The sequence below is a fragment of the Lissotriton helveticus genome, chromosome 7, assembly GCF_964261635.1.
Source record: "Lissotriton helveticus chromosome 7, aLisHel1.1, whole genome shotgun sequence".
NCBI classification, from domain to species: Eukaryota; Metazoa; Chordata; class Amphibia; order Caudata; family Salamandridae; genus Lissotriton; species Lissotriton helveticus.
In genome coordinates, this window is record NC_136068.1 from 1904201990 (window position 1) to 1904220624 (window position 18635).

An 18635-nucleotide genomic window follows, 5' to 3' on the forward strand; every position below is an offset into this window, starting at 1 on the left:
AGAACAGGTATAAATGAAGCTTAATATTGGTTATATAGTGTCACGGTTGATGGGCATATTAAGCTCTGGATGGTGACAGCTACTTCTCTGTAACACCTATGACACTGGAGGCCAAATCTGTCATCCTTAAGACCATAACATTGCCTTTGGGGGTTGTATTTCACGGATCCTCTGTTCTGTGCTCACGTTTTTATCATTTTTAACATAGCTGATTTGCGATTATTAACTGTTTCGTTTTTAAAAGTGGTCAGGCGTACTTTCACTCAGTTGAAATCTGTACCTTGAATCGGGAATTGTTTACAGCTTCTTGCTCTCACCTGCACACTGCACTTTATTCCCTTCTTGTTACTTTCTGTGTTGGGCAACTAGAGATGCCATTTTAGCTCAGGCACAGTCTAGTTGTTATAGGGGGTTACCTATTAATATACACGCTGCTGGCCCCGAAGACGCGCCTAAGTCAAGCCAATCTGCGCCTGTCAGAATCCCATAAGCAGTCAACGCCAGCCATGCTGCCTGTGACGCCCACCAATGTGTGAACAGGTTGTGCTATACCAGCGATCAACTGCAGATACTCCGCTCCACAGATTGAGAAAGCTAGAAAAATGTCAATGAAGCTGTTTCTGCTTACCTTAGAGACCATAACATGGGCTCTATATATAACAATCTACATTTTGATATGGATGGCATCTACACGAGCAATGGAGTACATTTCACAGACCAGGGAAACAGTCTTTCTCAACAAACTAAAGCTCTGCATTAGCACTTACATGTAGCTACATCAAAGTCACAATGAAAACAATCGATCTTTCTAGAGCCACTCTATGACATAATACAGATTATAATTATTTTTGTTTACACATACTTTTTTGGGGCGGATTTGCGCACCCAGCACGGATTCACAAAACAAAAGCACAAACTCAATTTACTACAACACAACCCACTTTTCAACTTCAAATATATACATATAAAATGTTATATATTTTTAACAAGTTTAATAATTGTAATCTTGTCACTACCATCAAGCACAATCTCTCTTTCAAACAACTTCACAAACACAATACTACCTTCTATATTATATTCTACTTAATTATTTATTTAAGTTGAATTTATAACTCCAGTGCGACCCTACACAGGGGGGCCGTGCTGAGTGCCACGCTAGAGTCGCGAGCCCAAACTGGATTGGGAAAAAAATTATCCACTTCTATTTCGCATTCGGGCAGGGGACCCCATTCCCCAAGGCATGGCCTATTTTTTATATAAGAAAACAAATAGGGGAGGGGGATGCGCATCCACCCCCTCCAGGTTGAATTTGGCCCCAGGGACCAAACCCCTGGGCCTGGCCATTTTCTTTCAAATAAAGAGGAGGGGGACCCAGTGGCCCCCCTCCCAGGCCACTTCTGGCCCCGGGGACCCCATCCCCCGGGCCGGCCTTTACCTGTTTTTTTTTATTAGAGGTAGGGGGGCCACTTGGCCCACCTCCCCTGGCCTCTTCGTTGGGGACCGTGGTGGAGTCCCAATGCCCCCAGGGTCCCACCAGCTCCCTGCCTACTGCGGGAGCCGGCATTACTTTTGACCAAGGGGAGCTGCTGACATGCAGCTCCTCTTGACTCAAAAGCAATTCTGCTTTGCTTGATTGAAGCAGGTTTTCCTGCTCTTGCTTCAATCAAGCAAACCACAGTCTGATATGACCGGATGGTAACCGTGCTCCTGTCCTGCCATAGAAAACAGCAATGTCCCGTGGTGAGCACCCCAAGACTTTGCAGGAGCCAGCCCAGGGGGTGCTGGTCCCCAGGGCCATCAGGGGCTCCAGGAGGGGAGCCGTGCGGCCCTTCTCCTTGTATTTAAAGCCCCAGGGATGTGGTGGTCCCAGTGGTCCTTAAAGGACCCCAGAATTTGAATATTTGGTGCCCCATGGAGGTGGTGGTCCCCGGGGCAGTGTGGGGGAGCTCGAGCAACCCCCCACAAATGATTATTTATAGCCCCGGGGAGGTGGCAGTCCCCGGGGGTTGAGTGGACCCACGAGGCCCCCCAACCTAATTTAATGGAAGCCCCGGGGAGGTGGTGGTCACTGGGCTTGGGGGGCTTGCAAGGCCCCCCACCCTTATTTTAATTATGAACCTGGGAGGGGTGGTACCCGGGGTGGTTGGCGGCCACTTGCCTCCATGCATAAATCATAAAGCCCCAGGGAGGTGGCGGTCCCCGGGGCTGTGGTGGCCTCCAAGGGCCCTAACACCATATTGCCCCTGGGACCTGGCCCACACAGGGCTTTTTAACAAAAGAAGCACGGGAGACCGTGCTTTATTTTTTTTAAAATAATTTCATCTGCATTCCCGCACCCAGCGCAAATTCGGACAAAATTATCTTTTTTTAAACAATTGATTTGACAACTTCCATTTCTGTCTTTGGCATATCTTATTTTAGCAGGTGGGATTTGCATGTGTGTCATGACTCCATTCATTTGACCTGTGGCTTTGGGTTGGGAGCTGGCATTGCCGACTCAGCTTGTCCCAGCGTCCCTTCCAGTAAGGGCAAACTGAGGCCTTTAATTAACGCTGCCTTGATTAACACTCGCTTGCTCAGGAAGCACCCTCAAGATGTCTTTGACCTCCTCATGGACAAGCCACTTGATCTCCTGTTTATCACTGAGACTTGGCTAGATTAATTTTCCAATCCCACTCCCACGATGGCTATCCCTGACAGTTACAGGGTCTCTAGAGTGGACCGCTCAGGGGGGAGAGGGGAGGGGTGGCTATTATATACAGGGAAAACTGGGTCCTCCAGTAGGGTGAGGCTATGTCGTGGGGGGAATGCAAAGTCTTGGATTTTAGCATCAGCTTCTCAGCACAATTTACCCAGGGAGGCTCTTTTATTTATAGGCCCCCAGGTCCAGCAGTGGCCTCTTAAGACACTGGGAGATATAATTGTTCCCCGGGCACTCCACGTTACCCATTATATTGTTCTTGAGGATTTGAATGTACACCTTTACCAGGTAGCTGCCGGTGATACTCTAGAATTCCTAGATACAGTGAATCTTGCCCAACTCACCCAATGGGTCAGCCTTACGATGCGTCTTGGGGGCCACATCCTTCACCCAAATTGCTAAAAATTTTCCATCTTGGTTAAAGATCCCCTACTGGTATCTTGGTCTGACCACTTCTTGACCTACTTTTCTTGGGCCGCAGCTGGCATCAATGCCCCGCCACTGACCAGCTGTGAGCCTGCCTTCACCAAAATTGACCCGCTCACGTTCAGCCAGGCTCCGGTGGCCTCTAGACTAGATCCCGCCAATGACCTTGAAGGGGGGCTCGCCCGCTTTACAAGCTGGATCTCTAAAACAGTGGATCTCCTATCCTCTGCCACCCACCTTAAACATTCCAGGGTCTCTCCTTCTAAACCGTGGTTCACGCCTAACTTGAGGGACTTAAAACAGTAGTGCAAGAAATTAGAGGGTGGTTGGCGGAAGGAATTTTCCACTTTGGTAAAGTTCATGCTTAGGGCAAAACAAAAAACATATTACACTGCCATAGCCCAAGTCTATACTACTAGCCAGGAACAACACCAAGGAACTTTTTTTGCATCGTTCAGAGATTTATGGTGCCCAAAGCCCAATTGTGTTCGCTTCCACCTTCGAACGCCTGGTGTAATAATCTTTCCAGATTTTTATGGATAAAATTCGCACAATACAGGCATCATTCAGTTCCTGCAGAGGGAACACTGATATGCCCTTGACATCAGGGACTCTACCTCTTTCTCCCTCTCAGTCATTGTCTACCTTTGGTTTTATTGACCTGCCTGGTTCACTAAGAATCCTTAAGAGCCTGAAATTGGGCTCTCCCTCAGATCCCTGTCCTGCCAGAATTTTGTCCGACATGGCAGAGACGTTTAACCCGGTAGTTAACAGACTCGTTAACATGTCCCTTCAGGAGGCTTATGTTCCGGCAGCCTGGAAGCAGGCCAAAATTCTACCTCTATTAAAAAAGCCATTGCTTGACCCTCTAAGCCCAGGAAGCCATCGCCCCATGTCCCTTTAGAACCAGCATGGCAAAAGTATGTGAAAAAGTAGTCACTAAACAGCTGACTGAGTTCATTGAAAGCGGGGGCCTACTACATCCGGCCCAGTCAGGGTTCAGGCCCTCGTATAGCACAGAAGCACCGTTAGTGGAAGTTTCTGAGGCCATCCGAGACTGTTTCAATGCTGGTGGGAGGGTAGCCTTGATTTTACTTGACCTCTCGGCGGCATTCAACACTGTCCCTAATTCACTGCTTCTTACCCGACTGGCCGAGATTGGGATATCTGGCACTGCTTGGGGTTGAGTCAAATTCTTTTTGGAGGACAGGATGCAACAGGTATGGCTCCCCCCTCATCGTCTTCACCACAGAGTGTTTCTACGGGTGTCCCACAGGGGTCCCCTTTAAGCCCCCTCCTTTTTAACATTTATGTCACTCCCTTGGTCGAATTGGCGGAGGATTTGGGGGCCAAAATCATTGCCTATGCTGACGACACCCAGCTTCTGTTCACATGGTGGAAAAAGGAGTGCTCCACTTCCTCCTTTAAAAACTGTTTGACCAAAGTCTTTCAGTGGCTGGCCTCTGCACAAATAAAATGTAATGAAGAGAAATCCGAAATCCTCCAGTATGGAGAGTTTTCATCTCAGTTTAGAGATACACTTTGGCCGTCCGACTTGGCTATGCCAGCCTCAAAGGGGCAACCCGCCAAGAATCTTGGGGTTTGCTTTGAGGAGAATCTCACATTCACGACCCAGATCAAGTAGTTAGCTTTGAAGGGTTTTGAGCTATTTAGAAGCCTTCGGAAATTCCTTCCACTTCTTTCTAGGGCCGCTGAAAAAAACGGTCACCTGAACCCTGATATTATCCCGGTTGGATTACGCCAATGTCCTATATGTTGGTATCCCGGGATATCTGCTTAATAAACTACAGGTAGTGCAGGATGCGGCAACTAGGCTTCTTCTCAATGTCCCGACCAGAAGTAGCGTGAGAAAACATCTGCACGCCCTTCACTGGCTGCCCGTAGCCGAACAGGTGAAATTCAAATCCTTACTTATAGCTCACCATGCTTTTCATGCCTCAGGCCCTATCTGCCTACAAAAGTGCTTCTCTTTCTATACACCTGCGAGACATCTGTGCTCTTCCACACAACTCTTGGCTCATGTTCGGCGTTTCCGGCTGCAAAGGATGGGGGGTCTGTTCCCTTCCCTTGCCTTGAAAGCCGCTTTAGCCTGGAACTAATTGTCGCTCGCTCTCCCGAGCATTCAGGACCCCATTCTGTTTAAAAAACAAACTGAAAACATTTCTCTTTGTTTATTTTGATCCCTGCATTCCTCAAGGCTCATGCGGGGACACTCCTCGCAGTATCCCTGAGCGTTACAAATTTAAATAACATAATATAATTGTCAGAGATCGTGAAGAAAGTGGTGTAAGGAATCAGACGTGTTGTCAAGAACTCAGATTCACCAACATCCTTAGATGGTAGCTGTCCCAGTACACCGCAAGACAAAACATTGCTTAAACTGCAAATAATTGTTCTTGTGTATGAAAAGTTACATAAAGAAGCCGGCCACTCACATACTCCCTTGGCCAGTAAGGGTTCCTCTACTGTAACAAGTATTTCAGTCCTCCCTGCTGCATAGCAAATTCACCAGATCCTGCCTTGGGGCTACTGTTGCACCAAATATTGGAACCCCAAGAAAGAATTGTACTGGACTATCAACAGATGTTGGATTGTGTGACACTTTATAGATGCCAGAACTGAGGATCACAATCTGTGGTTTCCATGTACAGAGCCAAATGATATCTCAATTGTCCATGACTTTGTGCAAACGAGTGAGTATTTGTAACTTAGATTGATGTTTGGAGAGTAGGGGAGTGCACCAACCAAGCGTGCAATACATTGTGTGGAACAATATGCAAAGAACAGTGAAATAGTAGTATACTGTCTGCAGAATATCATGTTACTAAATCTTTATTACCGGGGCAAAGATATCAGGATGCAGAACTTGGGGTTTTTAAGCGCCAGGGGTAGATCTGAGGCAAAGGTTAGCATTAGCAAACGCTATGTTAGGGGTAGTGGGGCTCTCACATTTTAATATGTGGTATATGGCTAAAAATTCCAGCATCTTCTATGGTATGTATATGCTAAAAGCAGTATGACATTAGTGTATACCATATTACAATAAACTACATATGCCACACAAAAACCTATACATTTGTATGGTATTTTGGAAACAACATATAAGTGTAACAAAATTGTGGTACTCAATATTTTGCAATACAGACAATTTAACCTGTAAGTTCTTTGTCAACGATACTGAAAGCATAATTTTGGGACAGTATTTGAAGGATACCCCCTTAAAGACAACCAAATATAAATGCCTTAACCACAGTGGATATCCTACAATTGACTAGGTGATCAGAGAAATCTTACTAATAATCAAATCAAATCAAAAAGCTTTATTCGATTATCACAAGGATATCATAAAAGCATACATTACATTAATCAATTTATAATTAAAATCCAGATAAAAAATGCCAGAACAAAAACATAACTTCACAGGGAACAGATGAGTTAACATTTTCCATAAAAACAATTAAAAAAGTTCAAAAAGCAATCACTAAATATACAAATTCATATGTCACATCATAATGAGTTCCTAAATTTTAGCAGCAATTTCAAAAACTTTTCCATCATAAGTATCACGTCCCTATTCTCCAGTTGTTGTAAACGGTCAAAAGCGTCTTTACAAGACCGCAAACCCCAGGTCTTCAATAGAGGTTTCAATAAAAGTTTTCTAGGTACTAGATAATATTTACAGAAAAGTATAGAATGAATATTGGATTGAGATGCAATGTCATCACAAGGGCAAGGGGGCAGGTTACGGGACCAGTCGTTATTGGAAGGAAAAGTAATTAACCGAAAAAAGGAGCCCAGTCTAAATCTAGAGAGGAGCATTCTTGAGAAACAAGAAATGACAGTAGCGAGATATATTTGTAATCCCTGGATCATGGTAATTCTTTGAAAAGCCAAAACAGTTTTATTGTCCTTTTGAGTAGTCCATCTTTTAGCTTCTAGATGATTCATTAAGAGCTTTCTCAGAGCTTTCCTGGAAATTTGCTCCAAACCTAATGGGTCGGTAAAAAACTCTGGACGACCAATTTCAAAACAGAACCTTTTGACGAAAGACATCCATTTTATATGTTTAGCCCCCTCCAATTTTGGCAATCAGCAATTACTTTTCGATTAAAAGCCGTCTCTGTAGTAGTCCAAATCTTATGCCATAGAAGAATGGGCTCAGATTTAATTATATCAGAAATGAAAGGTAGCCCCAACTCTATGTGAATCAAATAAGTGGATGTTGACTTCGGCGTCCCTAGAAGGTACCTTAGGAACTAATTTTCATCCTTCTGGATGGATGTTATGATGTCGATCCCCCAGAGACCAGCCCCATAGATTGCAGTTGATACACACTTTGCTTTATAGATGGTAATAAGCTGCTTGACTGGTCTCCCCCCAATTTTGCTAGCAAAGTCTCGAAGTGCACCAATCGCTCTAATAAAAGCAAGCTTCCTGGCTTTTACAACGGACTGCCAGGTCACCTTTCTATGGAAGCAAATACCCAAATATGGAAATTGTTCTACGGTGTCTATTTTTTTACCTTCAATGAATATCGAGCATGGGATTTTCTTAATTCCCTTATTACAGGCCAAGGAAAAGGTCTTACCAATATTTACTTTCAAACCCTTTTCTTGCATGAAGAGAGTGAATTTTGTGACAGCCCTTTGCAGCCCCAACCTTGTTTGAGACAGTATGGCCGCATCGTCTGCGTACAACAAGATTGGGACAGGATGACCCTCCACCTTAGGGTAGTCACATTCAAAACTCCGCATATAGTCACCAACAGCATTTATGTATAGTGAGAAAAGCAGGGGGGTTAGGATGCACCCCTGCCTCACACCTCTAGCAATGGTGAATCTTGGGGAGCATTCCCCTCTCTGACCATACCACACCCTAGCCCCCGCATCTCTATACAAAGCAATAATAAAATTAAGAATAGAGAAATTTAATCCCATATGCTCAAGAACACACCATAGCTGGTTGTGGTCGACACAGTCGAATGCTGAGCTCAAATCTATAAATGTGACAAATAGATTTCCATTTTTAGCCTCAACATATTTCGATATTAAAAAATATAAGTTCAAACTCTGTTCGACTGTGCCCCTACCAGTTCGGAAGCCATATTGGAGTCTAGAAAGGACATCTGCCTCCTCTGTCCAATTATGAATGCGTTTTAAAATGATGCGTCCCGCAACCTTCATTAAGGCGTCAAGCAAGGAGATAGGACGGTAACAAGAGGGTAAATGCCTATCTCCTTTTTTATATATAGGTACCACAATGGCCTCTGACCAAGTTGGGATTTGACCATATACATTTGCACAATTCATGACAGATGTTAATAGCGGGGCCCAAAAATCTATTTCGGCCTTGAAGACATGGGATGGCATCTGGACCGGGGGCCTTACCACTTGGGCTCTCCTTAATGGCAAGAATAACCTCATCACAGGAAAAGACAATATTAGGGGTACCCTCTCTCTGGCACATTGTGGTACTATGGGAGAAAGGAGTAAGGTCCGATGGAGGTATGCCGGGAGGACTTGGTTTGCTATACAGTTGTTGGAAATATGCAGCCCAAGTGCCTCCATCAATTGCCAGGTCTAACCTCCTTTCAGGCATTTTGATCCACGGAAGTGGGGCATTTACAAATTTCCCAAAAGCTGAGGAATCACGGCTTTCACAAGTTAACAAGAGTGTCTGCCAAGCCTCCGCTTTCAAAGATTTTATCCTGGTCTTTATAGCATGTCGGTAGCGGGATCTAGCCCGGCGTATCTCGGGTAATGACTTCGGGATGGAATGTAAGGCCTTCTTCAAAATCTTTAATGCTCTTGTACAGTTATTATCGAACCATCCTTTAGGTATGAAAGGACCTGGCTTGAACTGGCGGGTAAGTAACTTTTTTAAGGTTTCTTGTATTTTTAAAAAAGATTTTAGGATTTTTTGAGGGTGATCAATCGTAGACAGACAGGTATACACCTCTTCCCGTCTCTAATAGATTCTTTAGGAGACTAGCAGGGTCAATTTTTTCCCATTTAAGGGTATAACCATTTGTCGCCCCTATAGTGATTTGTTGATCATAGCTTATAGGATGGCAATAGTGACAAATGGTAGAAGATGGAAATAGAATAGATAAGGCTATGGGGTAATGATCACCATATATCTGGTCTAGTGTATCCCATGAGGATATCAGGGGAGCATGCATCTTAGAAAAGATTACGTAATCAATAGTAGAATTTGAGCCTCTTCCATGAAAAGAAGGTTTAAAAGGTCTCGGTGGTGAACATAACTCATTTGCAAAGGCTAAGTTAAAATGTGCTAAAAAGTTATTTAATCCCGCCCCTGTTTTTGAGTGCATAAAATGATTTGAGATATCATCAATTACATTTTCAGGGGTGGAAATAAACTCACATAATCCCCTTAGAGCAAATTGGCAAGTGTAACAATTAAAATCACCCATAAAGGCAATGGCCCATTCACCCCCAAACAGCTCTTTAATGGACACAACAGCGTGGGTCAATTCATTTAACACTTTCTCTAATTCATGTGATGGCATGTTATTATAAAAATTAATTATTAACAAGTTTAGAGATTTACCCATTTGAATGGAAATAATTTGATAAGACTCCCTGAGAACATGTTTACGAACACTCAAACCCCCAACAACATTTACATATATACACAGCCCCCCGCTATTTCTTCCTTGTTTACTCTGTAGCGACGGTGAATGGAAGGTCTGAAAACCCAGAAGATGTACCGGGGTTTGCACCCACGTCTCCTGAAAGCATAAAACTGAGTAAGAGTTAACCACATCAAGCCAAGATGGTAGACCTATTTTAGTGGAAATACCAGCCACATTCCAGCTAAGAATCTGAATTTGGGGAAATGTGGCTCGATTCTCAGGATGGTTGTGGGATACCTCTGTGTTATTTACCTGATTTGCCCAGGATAGTATAGTTAAGGGGTCCGATAAATCTACCCGACTAACTGTCCCAATAACATCTAAGTTGATACACAGGGAAGCACTATTTAAAGGTGTTACATCAGAAGTGGTACCAGTGACATTCCCTATCTCATGGCTATCCAATCTAGATAGGGCCCTAGTATTACCTGGAGCTTTAGTATTGAGCTGAGAACCAACTATAGAAAGTTGAAGATTTTTTTGAGGGTCCAAAGACTCTAGGAAAGTTCCTTTATTCCGGGTACTGTTTTTACGAGAAGGGGACCATGCACCCTCATCGCCATTTAAGCTCCCCCAAGATGTTTTTTCATTTTTTTTTTTTTAAATCTTTTTATTGACAGATTTTTTGAAATTTTCCCACCCTCTGGAACCCAGAGGGGGTGAGGAACAAGTGAAAATATCTATACACACAAAAACAATAATACATAATCATAAAGAATGTCCGCCATGTGGCTCGTTATAACCTAAACAGAAAAATCCTTCTTCTAAATATTTACAACAACCAATCTTATCGGAATGAAGTCACTCTCCTTATGCTTACGTATTGATACCAGTTATACACAATATATACATTATACATTATATACAAATTATATACAATATGTATACAATTCACCCTTCTTCCTTCCATTTCGTTATTGGCTCCCATATTTCCAGTCCTAATTTCCTTGCATTTTTCCCTCTCCTTGAGTAGATCGCTCTTTCTAAATTATATATACTCAACAACCTAGCTAACCATTGCTGAAATGATGGTGCCAATTGTTCTAACCATGCTGAAGCAATACATAATCTATAGGCAGCCATGGCAACAAAAATAAAGTAGTTTCCTACCTCACTTTCGTTGCTTCCGTCTACCCCTAGCAGAATAGTCGCAGATGTTAAATTAATAGATAGTTTTAATGCCCTTTGTAAGAACATTTCTATCTCCTTCAGTATTGTCGCTAAACATGGACATGTTGCAAATATATGAATAGCATCTGCGTCTATACCCATGCATCTAGGGCAATTTATTCCGGTTATCGCCCCCCATTGTGCTAGTTTTGCAGGCGTATAATATAGCCAGTACAGGGTCTTATAATGCTGTGCCTGTAAAGACGCCGAGCATAGAATATTCTTCCCTAATTCTAGTGATATATTAAAACAATCCTGTTCTATGCCAAGCTTCGCCGACCAGGTTTCCCCCCATTTAACCATATCATCTGGTCTTTGATCATTTAGCTCAGCGTAAAACCTTTTAATTGTACAATCTACTCCAGTATGTATTATCTCTAATATATTATTTTTCTCAAATCCTCTTAATCCCCCCCTTTTATTTTGTAGGAAGCTTCTTATTTGTAAATATTTAAAGAAGTGTCTTGTTGACAAATTAAATTCTGACTGTAAAGTTACAAATTGTTTCAACCCTTGTGACCCCATAAGGTCCCCCAATTTTATTATCCCTTTCCGATGCCACTCTGTGTATACTGAGTCGGAGAATATATCACCCGGAAATACCGTATTCTCATATATCCTCGTATATCTATTAAACTTCCCCAATCCGAATTTCTTCGTAAAGGCCTTCCATAAATTATATGCACCCAAAATAGTCTTGAAGCGTGTTCTTTTAAAATAAGCCGTATCAAAATTTTTCAAAAAAATATTTTTAGTTCCTTCTCCCAACAGTATGCCATATATTGCTAATGATCCCAAATGGTCTTCTCCTTCCACTTCTGCGCCACCTATTAATCCTACCATATATTGCAGAGCTGCGGCCCAGTAATAGAGCTTAAAATCTGGTAATGCCCATCCTCCTCATTCCCGCGGGAGTGCCATGAATCTTGCTGCTCTCCTAGTTTTGCCTTTGGACCAGATAAATTTGTTAATCATACGCTCAATCCTTTTAAACCACAAGTTATCAAACCATAGGGGAATTGTTCGGAAAAGGTATAAAAATTTCGGCATTATTAACATTTTTACAATATTCACTCTTCCGACCAGTGTGAGGTGGAGATTGTTCAATCTATCTAATTCCCCCCCTACTTTTCGTACAATTGGGTCGATATTTAATTCTACTATCTTTTCTAAGTCTGAAGTTATAGTTATACCCAGATAAGTTCCCGTCTGCACCACCCGAAAGTCCTGACATATAGCCTTATTATTTTTTATAATTTGTGTTTTTCCAGTATTCAAAGAATAACCAGACACCTTCCCAAATTCTTTTGCCTCCTGTTCCACATATCTTATAGCCTCTGTGGGTGATGATGTTATAACCGCCACGTCATCAGCATAGGCCAAGATCTTACATTCCCCCCTGAGTGTAGAAATTGGGGGAATATCCCTATTTGACTCCAATCTCCGAATTAACGGATCTAAATATACTGCAAACAGTAGCGGGGAGCAAGGACAGCCCTGCCTGGTGCCCCTATTAATTTTTATTTTTTCCGTTGATCCTGCATTAATTCTAATCGTGGCAACTGGATCTTAATACAGTGTTTTTATCGCTGTCAGAAAGCCATTTCCAAATCCCATTTTTCCCAGAACACTCCACAAATATACCCATGATACGCGGTCGAAAGCTTTTTCAGCGTCCAATAATAATACCGCAAATGGATCCCCGCTGACCTCAGTTTTGTCCATAAGAGTTATTAGCTTCCTTACGTGGTGCGTAGTCCCCCGTCCTGGTATAAAACCATGTTGGGTAGTGGTGACTAGAGGTGTTATTACACTGGCGAATCTTATTGCCAGTGCCTTTGAGTATACCTTTGTATCTGTATTCATGAGAGTGATTGGTCTATATGACCCAGGATCTGTTGGAACTTTTCCTTTCTTAAGAATAACGACAATTTCAGCCCCAGACCAGGTGTTTGGTACTGAGCATCCCTTCTGGGCCTGTTTGATAGTATAAAGCATATCTCCTCCTAGCTCCTCCCAAAACACCTTGTAGAACTCCAACGGGATCTTATCTGGACCAGCCGCTTTTCCCGAAGGTAGGCTCTTCAGAGCTGCTTTTATTTCCTCTATATCTAATGGATTATCGATCCTCTGTTTCTCTATTTCATCCAGCTGACTCCCTTCATAATGATTCAGATATTCCATTATATCTTCAGGATCTTTTATATCACTTTCAAGATATAGGTTCATATAAAAACTCCTGAAGACTTCCCTAATTTGTTGTACGTTAGTTACAATCCCCCCTGAGCTATCTTTTATTGCTTTTATCTCTCCAAATGATGCCTTCTGTCTTGTTCTGGCTGCTAACATTTTGCCAACTCTTTCGCTCATCTCGTAACAATTCTCTCTATTGACCGTATATTGTTTAGCTGCCCTCTCTGCTATATATTCTTCTGCTTCCATTCGTAGTTTTGCAAGTTTAATATATGCCGGGTCCGTTACAGCTCCATTACTAGTTCGGTCTGCCCTATTAATTAATTCCTGCTCTGCTAACAGTAATTCCCTCCTTACCCCATCACTTCTTTCTTTCTCCTGTTTCCTTTTCCTGGCCCCAAAACTAATAGTCTCTCCCCTCACACCAGCCTTGAAGCAGTGCCACACTATCCCTACAGGTGCCGTATGCCTATTTATATCAAATAATTCAATTATCCATCTCTTCATGTGTTGGATATATACATCGTCCACCAAGAATGCCTTTTCAAAGGTCCACTCCAATGCCTTCCTTTCAGCTGTCATCCCCTTTAAACTAACAATAAGGGGATTATGATCCGATAAGATCCTTGGTAGTCTCTCAATATCTGCACCATCGATGCCTTGGCTACTAATTAAAAAGTAGTCTAGTCTTACACTTATTCTATGGGGTGCTGAATAATATGTAAAACCATCTTGGCCTGGCTTAAGGGTATCCCATACGTCAAGTAGTCCGTTATTTCTTGCTAAATTATAAACTGCTTTAAAGACTCTTTTCTTCCTTCCCTTATATTTGACTGGGGGTCCTAGCCCCAAACCCAATCCCCCTGCTCCATTGATATTAAAATCTCCTCCTATCAGTATGAATGGAGCCCAGGTCGCCAACTCAATGTCAATCTCTTTGAAGATTTCCGGATCATCTCCTGTGGATCCGTAGATAGAACCAAGGGTGACCCATGTTTCTCCTACCAAGCATTCTACTAAAGCCCATCTACCCCAAACATCCTCCCATTTTTTTCTAGTAGTGATGTCTCTTTGCCTTGCCATTACAGCCACCCCCCTATTCCTGGTTCCCTGCCTAGAGTATGCTATAACAGTGAGGCCCAGCTGGTCTAGCAGCTTAATTTCGGACACCTGTATATGAGTCTCTTGGAGTATTAAGAAGTCGAGTCTTAAATTTTTGATCAAGAATGCCACTTTCTGTCTTTTTACCTTGTCGTTAAGGCCACACACATTCCACGTCATTATTCGAGTACTCATCCTGGATTTTTAACAAATATGCCCTTAATTTTGCTCCTTTCAGAAAAAGACATACTACATATTGGGTCCACAACCTTATACAGCTCATATAGTTCTTCCATTTTATTAATCATCTTGTTCCAGATTCTTTTTTGTCTGCTATATTTCCAATTTTTTCTGTGTTCCTCACCCCCCCGTACCCCCCACCCTGAGCCCCCACCCCGACTATCCCACCCCCCCTACAGGCAATTAGGTCCGAAGGACCTATGTGTGACAGCTGTGCCTGCTTGGGTCCCGCGCCCCCCCCCCACTCCTGATGCCTTCCTGTCTACTGACCAACAATGCACACTTAATTATACCTATATACAAATTTACATTACAATACAGTACAATTCTCTGTTCTTGTGCTTCTTCTCACATTCCAGCGTCCACATACATACTTTATATCTTACTACCTTTAGCCACCAAAGCTACTGCTTGTTCCCTATCAGCCTGTGTCTGAGAGTGTGGATGGTTCTGTGGATCCCTTTCTTTTAACCATGCCAAAAACTCAGCCGCTTTAATCTCAGAGTGAAAGATTTTAAATTGGCCATCTTTTACCACTTTCAGTCTACTGGGGAACATTAAGTATGCCTCGCAACCAATTCTTTGAAATGGTGCTATTAGTTCCCGCAGTCTCCACCTACGCTCTACCGTAGTGTGGCAAAAGTCTGGTCTAGCAAAAAACTCCACCTCCTTATATCTACACTTTGCCTGTGGCCTTGCTTTGGCCATTATCTCCTCTCTCAATAGATAATTGCCCACATAGATTAATACTGCTCTAGGCTTATTTGAGACAGCCCCCTTCCTCTGTGTAAATGGGAATCTATGAGCACGCTGAATCTCTGTTTCCCAATCCCAGCCCTTTAGATCAGGGAGTGCGCCCTTGAGAAGTTCTATAACGTAAGCTCTAACATCCTGCCCTTCTCTTCCCTCCGGAATACCTAAGAGCCTAATGTTATTTCTCCGCTGCCTGTTCTCAAAATCTTCCAGCTTCCATAACACATCAGTATTGGTCTTCTCTTGGTCTTGTCTAAATTCCTTCCAACCATTCATTTCATCTTCCAAGACCCCAGTTCTTTCCTCAATCTCTGTAACTCTCCCTCCCAGATCTGTACATGCTTTATTTACTTTTCGTAGGGAGCTTTGTATTTTTTTGCTTTCCTGTCTAGCTCTACGGCTCTCCACTCTTGCCTCAGTTTGTATTTGTTTTAACATTGAAAACATCATTTCAAACCCCATTGGTGACTTATGGCCTTGAGGTTGGCCCTGGCTGTGGGTCTGATTTTCGGATTGGCCTTGCCTGGAACTCTGCTCATTAATCCGTAGAGACTCCATAGTTTCACCCAAACCACCAGAACCCTCATTGTACAACTGCGACGTAGCTGCGTAGTCCCAGTCAAGTCTCTTTGCGACATTAATAGTTGCAGGGTTTATAGATCCTTTTGTTTTACTCCTTTTTTTAGTCAAAACTTTAGATTTGCGTTTTGCAGATAGCTCTTGGTCAGAGACCTCTCCAGAACCTGATGTAGCTACAGTTTCTGCTGCCAAACCTGACAATGTCTGATCACTCTCCAGTTCCTCGGCAATAAAGGAGTCCTCTGACTCACTCCCCCCTCCCCCGATCGCCCCCACCTCTTCGCCCTCCTCCTCACCCTCATTTACAGAGAAAAAACATTCGTCGGTTGGGGAACCAGTAAGAGTTATCAAAGCAGTAGGACCGATATTATTAATACTGTTATTACCATTTCCACTACTCCCCATCTCAGCCTGGTTACTCATACTAGGCCCGTTATTATCACCCCCTGTAGCAACAGACAAATTAGAAGTGGTAGCCTTGGTTTGGTCCTCCCTTAATGCCTTTGTTAATGCTTCTGTCAAAACCAGAATATTATCTGTCCCCAGATTTAAAGGTGAGGTGTTTTCCTCAGTCTGTTGTAAGATATTGCCATTATCCATATTGACAACACCAACATCAATATTGCTTGAGACATTGTTAACATTACTAGCGCTGCCAGTGTCAATTGTCATTTCAATCTCCTTTCCATGCCTCCGTTTATCCTGCCCTGTGAGGTTCTTCTCTTTCACCCCCTCTTTGTCTCTCTCCTGTGTCATACCCCCTTGTGGTGGAACAGCACCCATATGTGCCATCCCGCAAGGATTTCCCAAATTGCTAGTTTCTGCTGAAGAGCGAGGTGACAACAGACTGCCGTCTAAAGCTCCAAAATCCGCAGAGTTTGGCGGGGATGCAGCGGTGACAGATATATGACGATTAGCTGCTGGGACAGGGAGAAAAGCCTCCGAAAGTAATGGCTGTCTCAAATTCCCCTGTTCTGCCGCTTTTCCTTTATTAACTTTGCTTATCAGAGCCGCCTTGCTCTTTTCTTTTTTTTTGGGTTTCTCCCCTGCGCTGCTGCCAGCCTCCTTACTTCGCATTATGTTCCTTCCGTGCTCAGCAACATGCGGGTCCTCGCGCTCCTCCTGGGTCCGTGTCCATTTCTTTGTTCGGAGATTGGCCGCCGGAGCATCTGGCTCGCTCCAGGCAGCTTTCTCCTCCCTCAAGGCTCTTGAAATCTTCGGCGCCATTAAGCGCCAAACTGTAGACGAGGCAGCCGCTGAGCTTTGCTGCTGATGACGCCGCTGCCGATGCTGTTGTCTCCAGCCACTGGCCTTCACCATCAGCTGACGCGCACTAGCCAATGCCCGCGTCAGTGCTGCTTCCAATATCGAAGAGGTTAGTGCCTTCGTTAGTGCCTTCGTGAAAAACATAGACACTGCTGAAAGCTGCTGCGGGCTTTTGCAGGCTTTTGCACAAGATGAGAAGATCCTCTCCAGTCTAAAACCTCCGGCACAAGAACAGATGCCGGTGTATACCAATGTGTGCCTTCAATGTTCCGCCGTCCTTATATGCCGATGTGTGCCTTCAATGTTCCGCCGTCCTTATGCCGACATTCTCCTCCCGATTGCGAGGTCAGGAGCAGGGAGCAGAGGGAGAGCGCGTCTTCCCCCTACAGACTGCCAGCGGCCATCTTGCCCTCGCTAGAGCTCAGAACTCATTTCCTACTGAAAAGTAGAGAACTCCAAGATGTTTTTTCAATTGAGTGTTTTGTGGGCACAATATTCGGCTGTCGATATTTAAAACGATGTTCACAGCAGTTTGTCAAATCTGCATCTAAGATGGAAAGTCATTCAATATCGTCCAAGCCGGAAAGAGGCGCATATTGATTGTAACAAGGAATATTCCACTGGGGTGTTATAGGTGGCAGACATTGACCATAAGCGGCGAAACCATGTGGGAAAGAACGGAGAAATGTGTTTTCCATGTCTCTTGGCCTTGAGGGGTAGGGGTTATATAATTGTCTATGGCGCTGGGGAAAAGAGTAGTTATCATAGAGCTGTGTTGTACAATAGTTTTTACGGGGCATCAAGGTTTCAGGATAAAAGTAGCTAAAAATTTTGGGAGTAATCGACCCCCTGTTTGAATCTGGGAACCAGTCCCTAATATGCGAGATAACTCTGCTATCTTTAAAAGTAACAATTACAACATCACCCTCAATATCCTTTGGACGCACTCCAACCCAATTTGTTCGCCGCACAGTGATTATCACACCATTTATGTGAGGTGGCCTATTATTACATAGCCAATAGATGACTTTATTTTTTAGGCTAGTAGGATTTTCAAGGGTTCCTTGTGATAAGGGCGAGACCCCTGTTAAGATGATGACATTATTAGAAGCATCTGGGGGTAAATCCACGTTTCTTTCGCGTAGAATTTGGGTTGGTTTAGTTTTATCCTTGTTCAGCTGGGAATGGGTCTTTTCATTCCCTATTCTTGCTGATTCCATGAGTGCATTTATTTGAGAGGACTGTGACTGTAATTTTTGGGGCATCTTCTCAGTAACAGTGGGGACCTTAGTAGTCCCTGGTTTTGCTTTGGCAGAAGGCAATTGTGCAATAGGTGTATTTACTGCAGGTGTTGTTTTAACCTTAGTTGTTACTTTTTGAGCCTCATTTAAGTTTATTGATTTTAATACATCATTTCTTATTAGAGATTTTGGTTTGGAACCTTCAACAAGTGTATCCAATTGGGCACCTAGTCTCTTAACTCTCTCTGCTATTGGTAGCAGCAAAGCTTTCAGAAGGTGTTCCATC